The 20,214-nt window shown below is 41.9% G+C and overlaps 1 protein-coding gene across 2 annotated transcripts in view; it reads right to left on the bottom strand.

Annotated features, from left to right (window-relative positions):
- Nucleotides 1–477: 477 nt before the first annotated feature.
- The window catches only part of PDE1B (phosphodiesterase 1B), a 1,810,462-nt gene continuing 1,790,725 nt past the window's right edge, over nucleotides 478–20,214 (bottom strand). For both annotated transcript variants that reach the window (XM_069653207.1, XM_069653208.1), the window contains one exon: nucleotides 478–12,154. The gene's annotated coding sequence lies outside the window, so the exon portion shown is untranslated. The remainder of the gene's footprint in view (nucleotides 12,155–20,214) is intronic.

Raw genomic sequence — 20,214 nt, forward strand, 5'->3', positions numbered from 1 at the left:
TCAGTGGCATTTTACTTTAATTTGTTATAACATTGTCACATTGCACTACAACACATGACCTTCAGACAGCGATTTCCATATTGTATAAACTTTGCATCGGTTCAAAAGCAAGTAGGTCGAAAATCGCCCTGGTGCAAAACACATAGGGTCAGATTGATCCCATTGAAAAATGCATTGTGAATCGTGGCCAAATTGCTTTAATTCGTTTTTGTACCAGGCCCATCGTTTTCCCTAGTCGTAGCTATTTGCCATAGTGAATGAAAACAATGAAAGCCTTTGTTTTGTCCTCAAGAGGCAATCTTAGCCATAGTACTAAATACACTTTCATGGGTGGAAGGTTTCTGTAACATTAACCCTGATGTTACCTCGAAAGTGTAAAGCATGCCCATCCCCCTCGACCAGCTCCCAGGTTTACATGGTTGCACCGATATTGTATTTTTGAGAGTTTGCAAGAAAAATAGCACACTGACACACAAATTGATTTTCTCTTTTTTATTGCATTTTTTTTTTTTACATGCGCATAGTTTGCATTCTGATTCATTTATTTTTGCTATATTCATGACTTTCAACCGGAAGAGCAGCGTCTGTGGCAGCCGTCATCAGAAGAGGCGCTTGCTGCACGTTAGAAAATCAATGTGTAAAGTACAAACACTACAGAGACTATACAAAGTACAGATGCATTGTAGGCAGAATATTTACAACAAAGTACATGATGTATTTATATAAATAGGAGATACGAGCAAATTCATGGCCGCTCCAGTCGTTATGATGCTTTGCATAACCTTAGAACCACTGCAAGAGAGAAAAGGTGAGAAAAGGCTGCAAGGGCACTGGGTAAATAAACCACACAATCATCTAATCTAGAAAATGACTGGACAGGAGGAAGCACTCTGATCAGGCAACCTAAGCAGAACTCACAAGTAGGACAACAAATTAAAATTGGGATGTCTAAACGGCTAGCTGGTGTTCAGAACGATGAGAGCAGAGATGTCATGTGTAGAAGTTCAAGAATGCACTCCAGGGTGTGGGCACATGGGTGAGTATTAAACAAGAAGAATCATGCACAGTGGGTATTTAGAAAATCAACATTGGCTAATTTAAACCTTTTTATGCACACAGAAAATGGATGAAGAGTAACCGGAAATTGCATGGCTTAAATTCCAGTACTGTGTAACGAGGACAGATGTTCGGCAAACATAGTGTCGCTTTTCATAAATGTGGGCATGGTTCAAAACAGACTACCCCATTGTCCATTGCTGCTAGCTATGTTTACAGGTATGACTGCGAATCTATGGTATCCACTTCTCATAGTTGTTCTACCTATTACTATGCAGGAAAGGTTGCCAACACCTTAATGCTATCTGTGAAGAAAAGCATGTTAGTCCCACTTGATTTGCAATATAAGTGGGCACACGATAAACCAGTTATCAACTAATCTTATGATAAGCATTGTTTGTTGGCATCTCATGAATTTCAACCCATCCTTGGGTGACAGGCTATTGTCAATGAGTAATATGTTCTTATTAATTTGGCCTGCAAGGATCTATGCTGCTCCAAGTGAACTGTGATTTTGGTGCCACTCTCCCGTCCTTTCAGTGGGCAAGTATGGATCTTTGTATGGCCAACCTAGCAATCTCTCATGTCCCCTCCAAATAAGGTACCGAATGGAATTGCCTTGCCATAGAAATGGGCCTGTTCATACCCCACTTAAGCCCCAAGTGACCAAAGCTTCTAAAGTGACACATCATTGTTGGAGGATGGACACCAAGAGGGAGATGTATTTGAGGGAACCAGATTTCTTATTGAGGACCTTGTGAAGAAAACCTGTTCCTTTGTTTCGGTTCCAGAGCATAGCATCCCTTTTTGGGTATGGCTCATAAAAAGGCGTCCGCAAATATTTCGTTATCAAGATGTCCTATCCTCCTGCATTGATTTTACTATGGAGCAATATAGAATTCATAATCAACTACTGTGAGCATATGGCATTCTCTTTTCTTCCACAGGTCTCTGAAGACTTCATTGATGATTCCACACCATTCTGTGGATCCCCTTTATGCCTCCCTTCTTCACCCCTATAATTCTATGAGCCTCGGTCAATAATATTTGATGACCGTGAGGATCCTCCAAATATGTTTCTATGGGGTGTTTAATCTGGAGCATGCAAGGCTCTATATTTTCAGATTTTGCAAGCACAAGGTATGCTTGCATGACTATCAAGGAGGCAGATCCTTCAGTTGAAGCTTTCCAATAATTGATCAGCTTTTCCTTTGTCCATGAATATCTCCATCAATTGCACTGAGCAGCCTATCAGTGCGTGGCCTAAACTGTCCACTTGGTTTGTGTAAAAGAGAGAATCCTGCATGATCCAGTAGACATTGTTAAGGAGATAGCCCTTGATTTTGGTCCTAATGTGTACATTTCAACAATGTGGGATGAGTCTGCTTCCACCATATCATACCCACAATCCTATGTTGTGCATGTTGTATAAGACAAAGCGGGATGCACACTAGTTGAATATATCTTAAATGTATGGGTTTGATTGAAAATTCATGTTAAGGTGGATATTTCAGTTCAAGCATGTGTTTCACCAACATACAATTGTATTGCGAACTGTGAAGGACACTTTCAGTGATGTGCTAACCAGCGGTGATCCATTTGTTAAGAGTAGCTTGACCATACCCAGAAATTGGAACAAATGCAAAATTAAAGGTGTTCACATGTATGGATCCTCACCCTGGTGTGATTCAATACTTCTTTGAGGCAGACAACACTAATAGCATGAAGGAAAACTGCTAAGGACAGAGAGAGAGCCAGTCCCTGTGCACTTCCTCCAAGAACATATTTGGAAGAAATTTGCTTCTGTAATTGACAAAACTTTTCTTGACAGACATGTTAACATCTTTACAAAACAGACCACAAAGACAATACGAAGAAACAGATACAAGCTGAATTATTTGTACAAGTAGGACGATTGTTACAGAATGCCACTGCTAAAGAGTATTCAAATAAAATTCACAGTTCGGTCATGGGTCGCCCTTAAGAGTCCGGCAGACGCAGCTACCAGTAATATCAGACCACACTTCCACTGAGAGAGAGAGATTGTGAGAGAAAGGGAGGAAAGTGCAGGAGAGAGAGAAAGCGGAAGTATGATATGAAGAGAGAGAGCACTAGAGAGAGAGAAAGGATGTTACACTTTGGTGGGATGACTGTGGAGAGGTATTTAACTTTCTGCTTCTCCAGTCCTACCCTCCTCAACACATTACAAGGAAACAATTTGCAGCTTGATCCATGCAGAACCACTCATCAAAGCAGCATGTGGGTTACACTGCTCTCAGTGCCCTACTGCAATGCTGTGGAGGAGACCAGACCATTCCTTTTTGCCTTTTAGACATTCCGCCCTGAGGAAAGAGAGGCCAAAAATAGAACAACGTGTTCTGTATATATATCTTACATGTTTGGCTATAGTTAGTTAACAAATAATAATGGTTAATAGACTGGGATTGCTGTAGTTCACGGGATATACTTCATAGATAGCATGTCAATCGTGTGATTGAGGGTTTTCCAACCAATTGCAAGTGTAAGGACAAGCTGTGTTACATGTTACATACAAAATACATGCATGCCAGGCAACGTGTTATGGTTCTATAATGCCACTTCTTATTTTTAAACATATTTACAAACCACTGTACCTTCAGCTTTAGGCGTCTTGTATCAATTATTGATGTCTGGATAGGACCACAGTATAAGGTTACTGCATTATGTATTTTTTAACAAAAAATAAATATATATATTTATATATTATGTAGTCAGTTGATAAAGGCTTCCTAGTTAAGGTTAGATCGGAACGTCTGTGTAAAATTCACTTTCAAATCCCCACCAAATATTTTAAAAAATGCATATTATACAGACTTTTAATTCCCAGTCATTGAAAAGCCATTCTGCCCTGGTAAATGTTGAGCGAATGTGATGGATTGCAGGTTTGATGAAATGTACAAACGCGTTTCAAACAGAAATGCCCCAAAAGATGTCCGATTCCTATGGGATGTGCATATAATTCCCTCCTACTCAATGCACAAGGCTGTCTTTAAGTGGAGAATGTCTGTGTGCCTCCAAAGAGCCGGGGCAAAGTGCTGTTATTATTATTAAAGAGACAACATATAACATGTGAAATATTGATTCATTTCATAAAAGAGGTCAGGATGGCAAACATTAACTTTCAATCATGCCTTACATTGAAGGTATTTGCATTGCATCTTTGGTGAGCTAGGGCAGGGCACTACATTACTTACATGGTTCCAGTATCAGTCTCGGTTTTAGCATAACTACTGTGTCCATGCACGAGAGAGGAAGGGCATTAAAGAGAACACGTGCCTTGTACTTCAGGACACCTAGTGTATATATCAAGGAAGAGAATGCTGCTGCAAGACAGCGTTTGGAAGCACAGGCCAGTCAGTTAAGGGACTGCTGCTAAGAGCTGGGTGTAAAGTTGGGATAATAATAACATATTTTCAATATAGAGCTATGATAGCAGTATGAAGTGCCATATAAAACATATCATCATCCTAATAATTGTTATCAGTCGTAGTAGTAGTAGTAGTATTCCTTGTAGGTTGCAACTTAAGCTCTCATTATTTCTGATGACAGAGAGCGGTAGCAATTTACCTGCTTTCCTTCTTAGTCAACAAGAGAACCTTTCCACCATCTTTTAGCCTTCTTTTTAAAATGGTTGCTTTAAGTAACTTGTGTAAAACATTTGTAATTGTAAGTATAAGTCATTAGAAACACTTCTGTGTTAATTGCAGTCTCCTGAAAACCTTTCTGCTAATTGCTCAGGCAGGTTTTTTTTTAACCAAAAATGGCAGTACTTATGCTTTTCGCATTGCCTCCGTGTCTGAGAGGTTTACATAAGGCAGTTCATATTTTTTTTAAAATGTAAATTTAGATTTGAATAATTGAAGTCATTTAAAGTGGGTTACTTTTTCAAACTAGAAATATAAGCAAAGGCAAACTAATCAAACGTCTAAGGCTTAAGCTTCTTGCAAAAGCTAATTCAAAGCTTCCAAACCACCAACAAAGTCAAAACAAGCAAGTGATCAAACGCTTCCAAGACACTACAGGTCCGATAGACCACACTCAACCTAAACCGGATAATAGAGAGCCTCGCTAAGGTGACCATGGGGCTACATATCGCAGAGACATCCAAGTCCAGTCATAGGCTTTGCTTCCACTTTCATTTGATTTTAATGAATTTTATTAAATTGAAAGGACCTCAGACTACCACTCACTGAAAGTAATTGCTGGATACATGAATGCACAGGATGGAGGCAGGGCGTCTCTGCTGAGACTTGGAGCCCTGTACTGACCTTGTCACTTCCTACTATAATCACAGTGCTCTTTGGCATGGCCCTACCTTCCAGAGTTGTACTCTGCTTTAAGCACAGTTTCGCCGGATATTGGTTTAAACACAGGAACTATCACTCTGCTTAGTTCAGGCGAGCAGGATCAGTGCGCATTGCCAATGCTATCTTGTTGTATGAAATGTGTTTCCAGTTGTCTGAGCTCTTCACAATCCACGGCAATCTCGTGCACAGCTCATTTTGCTCATTGTGCACTCGAAAGATGCATCTTCCAAACACAAAAACAGCATTGGCACTCCATTGTGTGTTGCTGCGATTATTCGACACAGGCAAGAAGGAATTTCAGACGTAAACTAGAGCCGGGAGGACTGGAACACAAAAACAACCAATAGAAGTTAATGATGCTGCTAGGAGATTACACCCCAACACCTGTGAAAGGCAGCCAGGGAGAAAGGGAGTCATACTGAGACAACAATGCTAATTAGCGCCTAATGAAATTAGCGCCATGGGACATATAACACAGTGGAGCATAAGCAGCACTGTGACAGCGCCGTCTGACACAGCTTCTCCAAAAGTTATTATTTTAGGTGTTAGTATGAGTATAAAGATGGGGATCTGCTGGTGCTTTCTGCGGATTGCTGTGGGCACCTGAAAGTTTCCAGGCAATCAGCCCTAACAATCAGGGTTTTATGTGAGGCCCCAGGTGCCTTCAGTAGTTCCTAATGTACTGAATCAAACAGCTTAATGAAATCCTAATGTTACCATTCTTGTAGGATTTCTCTTAGGGCAGTTACTATTGGGGAATGTTTGGGCTGTAAAGATGGCGGCTGGATGGGTGTCGATGTTCTTCCACTGTTGTCATGGCTTTCATTGTGCCGGTCGCCACTGCTCAATCTGGCTGATCCCTATTACATTGGTGCACCGCTCTTACTCTACCCATTCAGAAAAGGGGAGTTAATGGCCTAGGGTGTAAGTGGTGATTTTGATATCTGCCTTTTCACAATTCTAATTGTATTGGGTTGTGATGTATATATGCCAACTCTTTAAAACCAATGGGCTGAAAAAAGCAGAGTATGCTACAAATGGAAGTTTAGGAAAACTGATCAAAACTAGATTATATCAAGAGACTATGTTCTCAGTATATGTGTATTGTTGTACCTAGCCTTGCCTTGTCCTCTGCCATGTTTCTGTTAAAACACACAGATAAAATACTTACAAATACATTTTTGCCCTGGAGGAGAATCCCTCAGGAATAGCACAGCTGCTTCAGCATCCAGCAGGCGGGCTATTCCTCAGGGTTCCTCCTTGAAATCCTCTTCCTGCAGAGCAGACACAAGGGTTCTCCATCTTCAAGCATTGTGCTGAGAACCCTTCTTTTTCCTGTGCTTCCACAGCGAAGAGAAAGGGAAAGCAAACTCCTTTATTTTCCCTTTCCATCTGAACCTACCGGGCATGCGCAACAGGCACCCCGTCCCCTGGAAAGCCCATTGTGAAGCCTCAAAAGGGATGGCTATCATTTATTTATCTGGGCTTACTTCACAATTATAAAAATGATGCTGTCAGCAGAAAAGTTTTAAGTATCCATTGTATGGATCCTGCAGCCCGGTGTATACATGCCCGAGGTAAACCAGTGGTCAAGAGCAGGATCACACCATGCTGAGCATGTGCATATGCTCGCAAGAGAAGCAGTAATCCGTTCCAAACTGGAGCCCTAGTTTCGCAGAACTGGCGATTGCTTATGGACTTGGCATTTTGTGAGGGCTGCTCGAGAACTTGGGGGTCATTATTAGCGGCATGGCTCCCCCTTACCGGGTACCGGGTCCGGGTTCCTTAAATGAGGAATTACCGGTACCGGGCCATTCCAACCTTGGAGGGCCCTGTAATTCCTCATTCAAGGAACCCGAACAGGGTACATTCCCATTCCCATTTGAGACCCTAGAGGGCTCAATGGGAATGGGGAGGGTGCTAACAACGGGCTTGTTAATAATTGGCCCGTTAATAACGGGCCCGTTGTTAGCACCCTGGTCTGCTTGAGGAGACCTCGTAATAAGGCGATAAGCGGTTGACGGCTCTGGCACCTTTACCGGCGCCGTTAACACCTTACCGCCCAACTCGTAATGACCCCCCCTTGTGTTTGTTTACTGGACCTGCTACTGGGCACTTGGTTGGGTCTGATCCATTTGTGGTGTTAAGGGAGCAGTTTTTGGATTTTCCGTCAGGTTTGGGGGACTTGTGTGGCCGTGCATATTGTTTCTGTAGGAAGGGTTGTACTTCTCTCACCTTGAGTTTTATTAGCAGTTGTGAATTGTGCGTGGTTTATAGGCATCCTAGATTCTGCAGAGTCCTCTCTCTTCCAATATCAGAATGTATGTATGCTGCGTATTGGGCACAGCTGCTGCCTTTATGACAGTTTTACACTGTCATGTATATAGGGGTACTGCAAGAAACGGATGATAGAAAGCTCAAATTCACACATTGGTCTTTGGCACATTGCTTTAAAGGGCCCAGGGATGCCATGCTATTGCCAGAGGCCGCTGATTTACAAGGTCTCATTATAAACGCTGTTCAGAGTTGAAAGCATGGCCTTGCGAGCTGCATGCGAGCAGGAGGCATCTATTGTTTCCGTCACAAAGAGATGAAGTGGATCTCTGAGGCGCAGTGTCATGTAGGCTGGGAAAGCAATGCACGTTTATGCACCTGCCAGGAGCGCTCTTCTCCAAAAGAAATGGGGAGAAGCACGTTGAAAGTGGCAGCCAAACTGGATTCATTTGTATTTACATTGGGAAATGTTATACCCAGGAGAGGGCTACATAACTCTCTGCATCCATATTCAGTTGAGCTTCAAGGTCAGGTGTAGGATTTTGAAACAATTGCACAGCATTAGCTATATAAACATATCTTATTTTTAAACATTTTAATTGAATATCCTATATAGAGCAATGTACACTGACTGTTGATTCTACCAAATGTATTTACCAGAATCATTGAAGATCTCCACCCAGCCAATCGGAATGCCAAGAATGCAGTCTATAATCTCTGTTACAGACTTCATGCCAAAGAATCCAACTTGGAAAGTAATCTATAATCCTTCAAATTACATGTTAGCAGCATAGGTCCATACACTAATATCATTATCTATCTCAAACGGGTCATGATCAATTGGGATAATGACCCTTCACCAAATTATAGTCCTTGGCTTTTCCTCAGCATTAATTTAGGGACCGGCCATTATCTCACAATCATGACCCCTCCCTCACTCACTAAGGCATATATATGAGAGGTTTCACAGATACGCGAATTTCTGTAAGTATACCTTTGTGTAGAGTGTGAATGAGCACCATGCTAAGTCATTCCATTGTTCTGTGAAGTGTTTTATATTAATGTATTAAAATGTTCCTCCCGACAGGGCGGCTTATTCATTGTATATGCCATTCATTGGTTATACAAGTAGGTAACCAAGTAAATGTTTATCTTGCCATATATTGATTTGTGTATTCTATTTCCTTTTTTTCTAAAATAGATGTACATATTATTTTAATATCCTGAGCAAAATGTGGCCAAAACGTATTAGGTGTTCCATCGAAACAGATCAATCATATCCATGTATAAAGTAAGCATAATAGAATCTTTTGACCTCTCATCAACTTGCTTCTATATTCCATGTATGTGATGTCTTATTATTTTTGCTGTTTGTGATTTGTTGTCAAGATTGTATTTGTCTATTCAGTTCGGTTCTCATATTGACTGACCTATTGAACAGCCGACACAGTCCAGATTCAGAGCTATCTAGGGGTATGCCAAAACGAAGTCGACTATTATGCTATTGAAAGAAGCAGTGTAACACAGGTGCTCTTTATCCCTCGAAGCACAACAGCACTGCCGGGGCTGTAATATTAGCCCCAGGTTAATTCCAAGACCCAATACTGGGAGATAACATGAAAAGGGGCTCGACCAGGGGCAACAAAAACCCCTCATCCTACAACCTTTATCTTGCCTTGATAAAGACCCCTCTATGTCGAAACACGTGTCGGCTGACCACCACAAGACTATGCCTCATCACGAGTTGGGCGGTAACGCCGGCGCTAATAGCGCTGGCGTTATCTGCCCTACCGCCAAACCCACCGGCGCTATTAGCGCTGGATCACAGGTTTGGCAGATTTGGAAATCCCCATTCCCCATTGTGCCCATTCGGGAATGCCCCATTCCCCATTGGGTTCAATGGGGAAATTTTGCGCTCTTACCGCCGGCGGATTTGCCGCCGGCGGTATGAGTGTGAAGTTTCAGCGGATTTCCCACCCAGCAAAGAGCTGGGGGGAAATCAGCCGAAGCCCTGATTTGGTGGACCCTTAAATCCGGCGGTAACGGCGCTACCGCCGGATTTAAGGGTTACCGCCAAACTCGTGATGAGGCCTATGTGTCTACATTCTATAAAGTAAAAGGCCAACATACATGATAACTTAAAGAAGAACAATGAGAGAACTGTTGCTTTGTGAAGATAGGTAACATAGCGACTTGTTTTAAGAAGCTGGAGAGCAAGACAACTGCGTTTAGAATACATGTTACACTGCTTCATTTTTTAAATTATGGCAGTATGTGTTGGAAAAGAACTACCATGATCCTATCCATTGACAACACTATGATGGACTTTGGGGCGTTGTAATACAAAACATCTGGAGAGTCAATGGTTGCATACCCCTGTGTTACAGACAAGGGTTGCTGGTAGTCCTCCGGTGCTACCGGCGACCTACCGGCATCCTTGTCTTCTTGTTTCTGCTTCCCAATATCCTGGTAATACCGAGATATTACAGGCGGCAGAGGAACGGTAAAATCCCATTCCCCTGGAGTCCAATAGGATTCCAGGGGAATGGGAACACTGAAGCACTGGCACCGCGGTTAACAATGCCGGTGCTTCAGTGAATGATCTGCCGGTAGGGGTCTGAACTACCAGCAGGTCATGGGAAATGGAGAGTGTTAGCTGAGCCATCATGTAATGATGAATCAATGGTGTCCAGACATTTGGTCGAATGAAAACTGGTCGAAAGACATTTGGTAGACGCAATTTGGTCGAAAACCAAATGGTCGAATATTTTTATTTATTTATATATATATTTTTCGGGTTTTCGTTTAAAAGAAAAGGGGTTTTTAGAAAAAAAAGGGGGCTGGGGGGACCCCCCCCCCAAAAAAAGGGGTGAAAATAAAAATAAAAAAAAATTCCACCATTTGGTTTTCGACCAAATTGGTTCGACCATTTGTCTGGTCGACCAATTTTTTTCGACCAAATGACTGGTAACCTGAATCAACAAAGAATGGGAGAGTACTTTGAGGGCAATTGAACCCTTACCACTACATGGATATTTGATAGATCTACATGTGCCTGTGTGTTTAATGCTCGAGATGCCATTGATGGAGTTCAGTCATGGGGGGTTGAGTGCTTACCTCTGTTCAATTAGGATGGAAGGTATACAAGTAAGAGAGTAGATGTTAAATTGACAACTGCAAGAACGTGTTCCTGTCCTAGACACTAGGGTTAAGGTCACTTTAGGAAAGCAATTGATCGCCAATGTCACCACCAGAAATGGAATCCGTGAACTATGAATGGTGGATAAGTAAAACAAATTTAAAAAATTAAAAACACTGCAAATGGCTGATCCTTGGAAAATGGAATGGCAGTGGAGTTTTCCCATGAGGCATGAATGATTACTTGAACGATTACTCCAGATATCACGTTTTCATTGAAAATGTACTAAAATATAGTATGTAAACCTGTTCAGTACCACCACTCCGAGGGATCCAGATTGTGAGGAGAAAAGAAAACATTTTGGTTCAGACTTGGGTGGAAGACAAATGCTTCGGGCACCATAGCACAATAAGATGTGTACATGTGCTTTGTGGCAGTAATGTGGGGCTGAGAGGATAGCTCAGGGGCAGCAGGTTTGTCCTGAAAGCAACACAACATAGAGCAACTCAGGTTTGAATCCCAGCCCTGCACTTAGAGACTGGTCTCCAGCATTAAGCGAGTTATAAATATTAATTCATTCATATATATATCAAAGGCTCTAAAAGGTGTAACATTAACAAATCTTGCAATCAAATAATGTGATAGGACTACAGTGGTCTATAGTAGAAAAGGATACATTAATAATTCTGCTGACAGCCATGCAGATGGTATGAAAGGAGAGACTGTTAGCTAGTAGACTGGACTACCTCTATTTTGACAGCTGCTGCCAGCAACATGGAATACACATTACAACACAATACAACACATTCCTACATTTAGGAGCACTGCATCTCATCTATATCATGAAGTGTGTCTTGTTGCCCTACTTTTTCTGAAGGTTCGACTGTAGAGTGGAAGGAAACATTAAAAAGAGACAAGTGAGTGTGCTGCATGACAAAATAAAGGATAAACGTGATTGTCTTAAAAAGTCTTCTCCCAGTTTCCACAGCAATAAGCCTTTTCTAACCTTTGAGGAACATCTGGCATAGTTGAAGGAACCTGGAGCGGCAGAGAGGGGACAGTGGAGAGTGAAGGTTGAGAGACGCTATGCGGCCAGAGGTTCCACAAAAGGCCGGATCCTCGCAGGCCATGGAGGATCTGGTGAGCATGTTGCATCTTGTGTACCATCAGGCGGTCTTGAAAAAGAGGCCTGGGTGCATTTCTCTTATTGTTTATGTCCATGATTCTCAAATGTTTTTCTTTTGTTAAATGCCTCTCACTCCCTCAGTGTGAATGGGCTTGACTGCAATGGTATCAAAGAAGACTCTGGACTGACCTGCTTCACTTGTTCGAGGACAACCTGTAAGAAAGATTATAGAGAAAGGGACATGAATGAAGATTCAGTACACAGAATTGCCAAGCCTAGCTCTGATTTTATTGTTGCATACAATTCAAAGCAAACACGTGCAGCACAGGTGCAACTTGGCCCATCAGTGCCCGTTTATTGTCAAAAGCTCTATTGATGAGAGGGCCTAATAGGGCCAATGCAGATCATAGTGCAAGCCATATTACAGAAACCTCTAGAAATCCCTGCACTACATGGCCGTCCTCCATGTCCATCTGTGGCACTGCCTCCAGTTGCTCTCTCGAATGGCTGACACAGAGTCTGCCATATTGCGCTGTTCTGTAACATCATCTGTGATTACAGCATTTACAAGAATTAGGAATACAGCATGAAGGGCTGTATAAAAGATAAGACACCACATAACTCACGTGACCTAAGAGAACAACCACATAAGCCAACATGCATGCGCCTTCGAATTTACTCCGATTTAAATAGATAGTTGTGGGTTAAGGGGTTAAACAGGGGTGGGTAGGGGTATGGTGCAGGGAGCATGGGGTGATCCCCCAAATAAAAACATTGAAGTAAACATTTGAAGTAATGACTTTGAAGTAAATTACATTGAAGTAATTTGTTTCTGCAAAAGGTCATGGAACCGTATAAAAACACAACTTTACTGTACCTCATTGTAACCTATATGAGCAGCAGAGTCTGCTCTACAAAGCCACATCACCCTGGCCCAGGGCGAAGGCTACAGGCCACTGCAGCACTCCCAAATCGCTACACCCTCAGGTAACATCTGCTTGCTCCAGGGAGGGGTATCCAAACAGGGCATTCAAACATGTATTCTGACTCGTTATGGAAAGTAGTTATATGTGCACACATTAAGCAATTATGAGACTTCTACTGCGTAGGCACACTGGCCATTAGCAATCCACCATATACTGAGTTATTTCGAAAGCCAGCACTTTCTATGCATAAAGGGACATTATAGAAACAGGTCATGTATGTGTTTAAAGGGAATTATGAACATGTGTAGTGTGTGTGCGTGTATGTGTTTGTGTACGCATGGGGTCATTGTGGAAGCTGGTAATATATGTGCATACACAAATACATATGAACATCTAAGTGTGAGAGTAGCTATACATAATGACCTTCTAGTGCTCCATCACCAATGTAACTATCCTTCTGGTCCTGGGCAGAACGCCTAGGTAAGGGGCATTCCAAACACACACACACAGTTGCACATATGGCATCACTCGCTCAGACTTCACACTCTCAGGCACGCAGACACGCAGAGACATGTGGGGGGGGGGGGGGGGGTGGGCAGGTGCCAGACATTTTCCTTCTTTAGCAACACGAAATCCACAGAACAATACGCCACATATTAACACCCAACCGAGCCGGACACAGAATTATTCCGGGTCGCCTTTTACCTTGGGCCACTCAATATACCAGCAAGGGCACAATAAACACTGAGCAAACTCCATCTCGCATGAGCAAGTGCAACCCTGAGCAAAATAATGGCGAGGGAGAACAACATTGTGTTTACTAAAAAAAAAAATCGTGATGCTTCTTTTCCTTCCCATTATTGTCCTACGCCTCTTCTCCCCTTTTGGTTTTGGAAGATCTGGTAGCACTTTCGTCACCATAAGGCCAAAACCATTGCTACAGGTAAGAGAGAGAATAGAATGGTGTCTGTTGACAGAGAATGCTGTTGTAATGGCAACTGTCAATGCATTGGCACACATGCTCCAAAATACTATTTGTTCATTTCAAAAGTCTTCCACAATATTGACCAATGGTGGATTAGTTTACAATATGTGTGTCAATCATCGGAGTTGTAACATGTCACATGTTTGTAACGTTTATACTTGGGGAAGTGTAGTAATCAGAATAGTCTGTCCTTTTTTGTCCCAACCTAACATATGAGCTTCAAAAACGCTGACGTCATAACACTGATGATGGTCTGTGGAAACCCACTGGGAGAGCTGCCATTTAAAACACACAAGCAAGATGGCTGCCAGCCAAGTAGCACTCTCATTTCGAAGGTAAGACATATTTTTTATCTAAGTGTATGCTAGCCATTCAAGAGTCAAAATTACAACACTATACATATTGTTATTTATTTATAATTACACTTATTTTGATGTGATTTTTGGATCATAGAATCTCTCAATCTCTCCTTTTCACTCCTTAGCTTTTTGGTGCCCAGCAGGACCCAGTGGTAAAGCCAGGTTGGGGGAAATAAATGATAGTCTTGTTTGTCTATGATCTCGGAAGGGATAGATCGAAAGAAAAAATAACCTGACAAATGACATTCTTGGTTCAATTTTGAATTGGGTGTCGAAAATGAGGGGTGATAGCTCAAGGGCAACGCAACACAACACAGGTCTGAATCCTGATCCTGCACTTAGAAACCAATCTCTGGTATTCAACGTGTTATAAAACAACAATTATACATTATAAAATGCGTTATTTTATTTTCAATGTTTTTCACTGATAGTTCAGTTTATGGGTTTTCTGCTCACGCTGGAAGATGCCCTAAACCCCTAGGTCTGCATTCTCATTCTAGCACTGACCCGCCTTATGCTATTTACAATTCTCTTCATGTGAGATTCTGTTCAGTGTTGTGATGTCAATGTATTCACTATTGGAGTAATTGTAGGTGGGAAACTCCTTGATTGTTGTACGTTCTTTTTTTTTATCGATGGATAACTGTAAAAAAAAGTTACTGAAACTGTTTTGCATTCTGTTTCAGGCAAATAGAACTCATGTCTTTTGTTTTCATTGTTTGCAGCAAGCGGCTACTTAGTGTGCTCACACAAGTTTTGACCTTGTTACATCGAGCCACATTATATCTAAGGGTGCAATGTGTTCCTTCTTTTTGAGATAGCTCTGTTGTTCGTGTGACTGTTGCAGGGTTCACATTGCAGCAATTAGCTTTATGTCTGGCGTCTCTTTCACTAGGAAAATGTGTTCATTGTTAGTACAGTGCCACGTCAATGGCTCCCATAATGCCACTTCAAAAGGCTGGAACCGCTGGATGTTCAACTCTACATGACTAATTTAGGAGCTATTGCAAGAGGCAGGTATGGATTTGGGGCTGCTCAGGTTAACTGCTTTGCTTGGTGCTGTCGTAGTCGGCAAAGGTCTGTCTAGTTCCACGAGGACTGCAGCATACAAAGGCCCCTTGAAAACACTGTCGGCTGTCAATGGTGTCCATTTGCCATTTGTTGGGGATATCTCAGTGGACGGGATGCCTACTGTGTGCTGTATAATGTAACGGTTCGGATTTAGTGTATAAATAGGGCAACTCTTAGCCTTCAATGGTGTGTTTTGCGGCAAGAGAGATTATTAGATTGAATTGCGTTCTTGTTTATTGTGCACTGCTTGTTACAGGTTGCCAACGAGGGTATGCTATGCTAATTACAGGTACAGTTATTACACGTGAAAGGGAGTGCAGCAGATTAGCTTCTGTCCAGAGAGGACCTGTTAAGGCTAACTATATCAATTGCAGGTTCTCTAGTCTAAACGGATGACTTTAGAGACCATCTGGGAGACCATCACTGATCATCGAACTACATCAGAGGAGAGGACATTCTGACATCATCAGACAACATCACACATTTAAAGTCATGAGCAAAGTTATAGAATTGTTTCTGATGATTTGGAGATGAGTTTAGGATGACTTGCTGATGAGTTCACAAGCACCACTATTGTAGAACACTCTTTGTTCCTGATGATTTTGGGATGATTTACTGATGACTTCACCAGCACCGACCATTTTGGAAAACATTGTTCCTGATGATGATAGGATGATTTGCTGATAACTTCATGGGCACCACCATTTTAGAAAGCTTCAAGAGTATCACCACTTAGTTCAGTATGAGTTGCTGCATTTGCTCCATAAGCACGTCATGCAATGTTGTTCAGTTTTTTCAAAGTTAGCTTTTTGGTGAATTGTGAGCAAGCATAAAAAGAAATGTTTCTGTTTTATATTGATAGCGTGAAATCTGCCCAAATCATAATAAACCACTGTGTCATATATATAAAACCTTACAGAAATATGATAAGCAAAAGGATTGACTGTGGTGTTATTTTTCCAAATCCTGGATGGAGTACTAAAAGTAACAGAATGCAATCGAGTGTGAGGTGAAAAATTGCTTCAAGATTCAGATGCACTTGAATATACTGTGTGTGATAAGGTCACCTGGTTGCAGTCATTGACAGAGCGAGTTATTTAGGAAGAGTGCTGTGGTGGGAGAGCGGGACAGTCTTGGGCTGAGTGCTAGTGAAGCAGCAGGGTGATGCTGGGGTGAGGTTGAGTTGTGGGGTACTGAGATAAGTTTGGTTGTTGTAGTGTTGGAATGTGGTGCTGGATCTGGCTGCATAGGAAAAGGCTTTGGTTTGGGGTAAGGTGTCGGTTTAGGTTTGGTGCAGTTGAGGGTTTGGATGCTAGGGGTTGCTAGGTGAAGTACTGGGGTGAGGTTATGTGCTGAGGCCAGACGGTTAGCTGAAGTTTAAGGTGGGGTGTAACATGCTGGTGGATGTTTGGTGGTGGGCTTGAGATGTGGGCTTGCTGGTTGGGTGGTGAGTGTGCTAGGCTGTGGTTGGGTGGCGGTGTTTGGTGCTGGCTAGAAACAGTGGGCCCTACATTTTTGGCATGGCACAGTGCCACCTGATTTAGGAACACTTAGTCTAACATTACATAATATGGCATTTACTAGGTAATAAAGCTAAGCATATTCTGCATTAAAATAATCAAATAAATGTGACCCACTCGGATGTTTCTAAAGTGAAAAAAGTTGTCCCTAGATGTTATTAGGTAGTCTGTTGAGAAATATATGGCAATAGTAATCACCTGAAAATCATGCTGTGTCAAACTGCAACCAACAACGCATCTCTAAACACATTTTCACCACTGAAACAACAGTCTACACCCCTGAAACACAACTCTGGTAGACACCACAATCACAAACAATGTATGTTACATTACAACATTAACCAGTATTCTGGAGACTTAGACACCACAGAGTGCCTTATATTTGAGATCGGAACACCAATATTATCAAAGCAACCTTGTCCTGCTCCTAAATTAGTCCTATACCACTGCCTCATGCAGATCCTGATGCTCCAAGAATAGGTGAAAATGGTAAACTATGTGCTATACAAGACTCAAAACATAGCATGGCAGGGTTTGGCAGAGTTTAACTCCTGTGGGTTAGTACTATGGACGACTTATGCTATTTTGGTAACTGGCACCAAAAGGGGAAGCACATTAATGTTGGCTCTGCTGAGGACAGTCCTCTATACTAGTAGAGATTACATTATTTGCCAAGGACCACACACATGTTGCTATTTCCATCGGTGAGCAAGGCATCCAGACCTATTTGTACTTGGATTTTCGTACTTGTCGTTTTCCAAAACTTTAAATGAGTAAGAAAAAACTGCAAGTCCCAGAATTATAGTTTACTTAAAAAATACACATCTCCTATCAGAGAAACCTCATCATATCTACATTCTTAGAGAAACACTTCAGTCAAAAGATTGTGGTTTTAGGAATATTATTCATTTGCTGAATGGAAAACTAAAAGTCTGAAAATGCAAAATAATGCAAGCCTTTTTAGATCATTGCACTTATTCGCTTTGAGAATTGCAAAACACATTGAATAGTAAGGTCACTTGGATACAGATTACCTCTGTGACAAACTTCAATCTTACTGTTATGCATGATGTTAAGAACATTTGTGTTTCCATACCAGGGGATTGCTTTTTTGCATGTCGGTCATAGCCATCAGCACCAACCTTTAAAGGGGAGTTTTCTCTTCGTTTGCATATGTTTTGGCATTTGGAACTGATAGGACCTGTGAGGAGTCTTTCAGGTGAAAAGGTGCCATCAGTGCAAAATGCCTAAACATATGAAAAAGTGGAGAGCACTCAGAGGGAAACAAAGGGATTCATTACAGGTTGTTAAAGGGCTGCCAGCAGCCCAGGATGCTGTGGCCAAGAGTAATGGGCTTAGCTGCTGTGCCAAAAACCCTAATTTCACATGAATATCTGTATTAAAAAAAGTTACAAAAAGTGAAAAGCAACATCAATATATTATAAGCAACTTTGGGCTTGTGCTTGCAAAACGTTACAATATGCGCACATGGTAACACTGATGAAAATACTGCTGTATACCTGCAGCACAGCACTTTCAATAAGGAGTATTGTCTGCAACAATCCTTGCCTACATCTCCCAGCATGCCGCGCGCTTCTGTTGGCCTCTCAGTTCCCAGTATACCTTGCGCTAGATGGATTCATGCCTTGCAATCAGTGTTGCAAAGTCTACTTATTAGAAGCAATTTTGAGCTAGTTTTTGCCCAAAGTCACTTATAATATTCGGTGTTTGCGTTTCACGGTTTTTGTCCGCTTGTTTAACTATATGTACGTGTGTAATTGGACTTGTTTACATTGCAGCTAAACCAATTCCACATCAACGGCTCCACAGAACGCCCTGCACTGACTCTTTTGTCTTGCTCTCAGGTGCTCCCACTTTTTGCATACGTTTAGGCCTTGGGCAATATGGCACATTCACATCTGATGGGCACTTCACAGATCGTTATCTAGCCAATAGGTGCCCCATCAATGACGAGTGCGTAAATATATGCAGAACACAAAGCTCCCGTTAAAGGTTAGCCATGATGTCAGCTGCACTGAATTGTTCCATATTGCAAAAAAGCAAGCCAGAGGTTTGTGAAAACCATTCTTTAACCAAGTTACGTTGCTACTCAGATGTATTAGCAATTCTCAAAGTGAAGAAAATATGGTAGTGTAAAAAGAAAATATATTTCATTCTTGAATTATTTTGCTTTCTGGGACTTATGAAAAATAAGCATGTGTTGTTGGTTACGGTGGAATATAGAACCATTTTCAGGTGCCTACTGTGACCATATCTTGCACAAAAGACCACCTAATAACTGGAGACAAACTTTTTCACTTTGGCAACATCACACTTGGTCACATGTATTTGCCTTCATCAATGCATTGTTATGCCATATGTAATTTTAGGCTAACCTTTACTAGAGCAGGTGACACTAAGCCATGGCTAAAACATGTAGAGCTCATGGTCTCTAGTAGGTTTCCCAGGATCTCACTTATGACTGCCCTCAGACACTCCAATTGTAACACTGCATAGATGCCAACATGCCCCAGTCCAGCATCTAGCCGAATCCCGGTTGTAACTTTGTATTCTGGTACTTATAGTCCTGGATTTATAATATGGAAATCCGGGATTGCAAGTCCCAGAATGCAAAGTTGAAACCAGGACTGAACTACCATTTCCCAAATGGAATGAGACATGTTGTCAAGTATGGCAGCGCTCAGTCTTACAGGGGATAATGGTATAGTGCAGATGGATTTGGACCATCAACTAGCAACTGACAAAGCCAACCAGGCACCACATGGTAAACACCAGGGCACCAGGGAAATGATGGAACATAGTAGAAACTCACCTGGGAGCAAATGGCCAGAGGTCTGATGGATCAGATGAGCCATGGACCAAAGGACAGCAACCCGCCAAGGACCAGAAGGGTGTCTGACCAGAGGAGCAACTCACAAGGACATAGCTGCCCATTTGGCCTATGTCATGCATGATAGATTTTCACTTGCATGCTGGTACTTGTATGCCCATACCTATCATAGGAAGGACAAAAATTGCAGTTCAGCATTTAACAGGAAATGCCCAGACTGGCCCACATTGCCACACATGATGTGGGACTACTTGGCAACTATGCAATTGAGCCAAGAACCAGAGGGGTGCGGAACTCAAGATACTGGGGACCAAAGAAGAGGGACACAGTAAGAACCAGTTGGGCGACGCACCAGAGAAGCCAGTGATATACCTTTAAATATCATATATACAAGAAATGGAAACAACAGATACTAAATGTCAGAAAAATGCAATGATAATAAAATATTGTTATTCTAACACACTACGTCTGTGTTCTTTCTATGTATGTTTATTATATTGCCATTTTTCTTACTTTTGAGGCGTATCCACAGTGTTTTAGGTGTGTGCTTGTTTTTTGAAC

This window comes from Ambystoma mexicanum, chromosome 3q (assembly GCF_040938575.1).
Source record: "Ambystoma mexicanum isolate Mex_15411 chromosome 3q, UKY_AmexF1_1, whole genome shotgun sequence".
Taxonomy (NCBI): domain Eukaryota; kingdom Metazoa; phylum Chordata; class Amphibia; order Caudata; family Ambystomatidae; genus Ambystoma; species Ambystoma mexicanum.